The 3,023-nt window shown below is 37.0% G+C and overlaps 1 protein-coding gene across 1 annotated transcript in view; it reads right to left on the reverse strand.

The window, feature by feature from the left end:
• The window catches only part of PPARGC1A (peroxisome proliferator-activated receptor gamma, coactivator 1 alpha), a gene marked incomplete at its 5' end in the record, with an annotated part of 29,001 nt that overhangs the window by 22,407 nt on the left and 3,571 nt on the right, over positions 1-3,023 (reverse strand). The gene's annotated exons all lie outside the window — the stretch shown is intronic.

Below are 3,023 nucleotides of genomic sequence, written 5' to 3' on the forward strand. Positions count from 1 at the left end.
GAGCAATTATGGAATATTTAAACACTCCATAAAGTATACTAAAAAGACTTATTTTTATTTTGGTGCTGGAATCCCATATTAGCCAGTTAGGACTGAGCTCTGATAGATCAATAGACATTTCAGTGTATCTTAGGTAGATAAATAAGGAGACTCATCCTGATTTCTTATTAGTGGTAACAAAAGGGCACCTAAATTTCAACAGTGATTTACATTAATTACTGTACCTCTGAAATATAGTACATAGCCCAAATGCCAAGAGCCTTTCAGAAGAAGAGTGGCACATGTTAAAAATCAATGAAGAACCCTATAGGATACACTGTGAAAATGTTATTTCTCTTAGAGTTAATTTAGACTACAGTTCACGTTTTATTTGGAAACACGAGCAGCAGAATAACTACAAAGTAACAGAACGCTATGAATATTCAGTTAATTTTACTTCTATAATATACAATTTTACATATAGCACTGAGAATAGGCTTTTTTAATGAGGCCAGAGTCCAACCAGTTATAGTCCAAATTTCTGCAAATTATCCTGCAAACTATGACAAACCATGGGCATAGTCACAGATGGTTGAAAATGGGGTTGAAGCTCTCAGCACTACAATCCCAACACACACAAAAACCAAAACCCTAGCTATATAAATACAAGTCTCTGTAGCTTTTATTCATGCAAACTTGTATTTTCCGAAAGCAAGCCAAGAACTAGGATACTGCAATACAGCTAAGATTCCTTTCATTACCAGTAAAATGTTTAAAAATTAAAAATAATATTACTTGCAAATTTTACTTCTCAGAAGTTAGATTGATGTTTAAACGCAGAGAGCATTGTACCAAGAACAACAGCAGGGGATCTCTTCTGCAAATTAATTACTTAAGACAAAGTGTTCCACTTGAACACTCCTGCACTGCAGATCTTTTGTCCAGAGTGTCACTACTGCATATTTCGTATTCATTCCAGGCTTGGAGCTCCCGTCAACATTAGAGGATTTTATATGCAAATTGATTACTTTTAAAAGCTCTAGAGCATTCCTGAAGTAATATTACATTTTAAAAAAATTAACTCAATTCTCATGAGCTGCATATTGTTTCTCCTCCTCCCCATATGAAAGTTAGAAATGGAAGCTCAGGTGTTCACCTCGGGTTCACCTTCCTCAGAAGTCATCGTCAGTGTGAAGAGATGCACCTCAACAAGTTATTTCTCTGATCCAGCACTGCTGCTGATTTGAGCATAAAACCAGGTGCAGTAAGACCAAATGAAACCTGACACACCTTTGCATGTATTTTATATACATTGAGCGATGCTAATGTTTGCCAGTGGCTACCTAGAGGTAAAACTGGCTTAAAAATCCCAGACCTTACAATAAGGTTCTGGAATAAAGTTTTATACAAAGGCTTCCACTTTTTGTCAGAGGATAAAAATCTAAATACTCTTACCCAATTCAGGCTTTCTGAGTAAGCTGAATGTGTAAGAGCTAATTAAACTTCTAAAAAGTCTCATTCTAACTCTCCTTAGTCCCACAGAATGGTTCTACATGAGAATAGATATATATTTGAAATTCTGAAGCACTGAGGCACAATGCGAACCTGCCAAAGATGGGCACAGAACCAAGGCGTATTCTCACACTCGTATGGATTCATTTTAGGCAGATATCACTGAGCTCTCCCACTGAGAAATTCGCATACCAAAACACCCATCAGTTTTCTTATTGCTAGGCAAGCACTTGACCAAACAGTATTCCTGCAAAGGATTCATCCTCTCATGCAGCTATTGATAGTGTAAATATTTAACCAAGACACTATCATTTTCCATGGTGCCTGTTTATTAGTTGCAACGTCTACTGTGGTGTGGTTTTTTCTTACTAAAGATGGTTCATCTGAAGTTGCTTGTCCCTGTAAATTGAAAACATTCAGGTTCAAAAGAACTAAGTTTCCTCATGGGCAAATTTCAATGCAAAACCACAGATGATCTTTGGCACGAATGGGTTTGTGGACATTCCTGTGGGTTTGCAATATGTTTGCAACAGTAACCCTAAAGGAAAATACTGTTTGACTTATCCTTTGTGAGCTTTCCCTAACTTTGAAAGAAAATATCAGACTCTGATAATTTTTTAAAACAGAAGGAGCCAATTTCCTTGTACTTTTGATTAAATGTATGAACAAATGACTGCAGGTCTGCAAATATCAGTTAAATTTGCACGGTTGATTCTGCATGTATTGACTGTCCAAGCTGAAAGCATTATATTCTTGTATTTGTATTACATGCAAATCCATTGATACTGAAGTCATATATTGGTATATGAGGCAAATTTTATGAAAAAACATTTCAGAAGCTTGTAAATTAAACTGCAGGAATTAAAGAAGAAAGTAATTTCTCTCTGCCTGCATTTTCACCTTCAATACCACCAAAGTCACAGTCATCTGCTAAACACTGTAAGCTAGCTGTATGTCCCTTTGGACTTTCCTAACCTCTCCTTCCAGGCTGTTTCCACAATCCAATGTGCCCCGCTTCTTTGGGGAAAAAGTGCAGCTCTGATATGAATAGGAAGATTTTAGAATCCATATCTGTGTGTGTGTGTGCACACGCATCTTCATATGTGCCTAACCTATATGTGCATATAGCATGTTATAATGATGATATACCTTATCACATATCACCTTAGCACCCAATGGCATTAAAAAAGACTCTAACTTCTGGCAGGTCTATGTTTCAGTACCACTGCAGTGAGAGACCCAGGTTTTACATACACAGTTCAGTCTGGATTTTGCTGTGAAGCAGACTGCTTGGCAGTTGGCATCCCAGAAGCTCTAGGGGCAGTTGGATTTCTTTCTTACAAGAAACATTGTTCAGAGAATTTGAGACCATAATGGGGAAAACTATACTCAGGATGTCAGAATGTACAGCTGTGAGAAGGATATTTAGTGGGATAGGGGAGATTATTTTTATTAAGTTTGCTTATGCTTTTCTAGTGAAGAATGAAAAATTAGATTTGACGGTGGCAGAAAAAGCAAGGGGGAGGGAAAGA

This window comes from Mesitornis unicolor, unplaced genomic scaffold (genome assembly GCF_000695765.1).
Source record: "Mesitornis unicolor isolate BGI_N332 unplaced genomic scaffold, ASM69576v1 scaffold16933, whole genome shotgun sequence".
NCBI lineage: Eukaryota > Metazoa > Chordata > Aves > Mesitornithiformes > Mesitornithidae > Mesitornis > Mesitornis unicolor.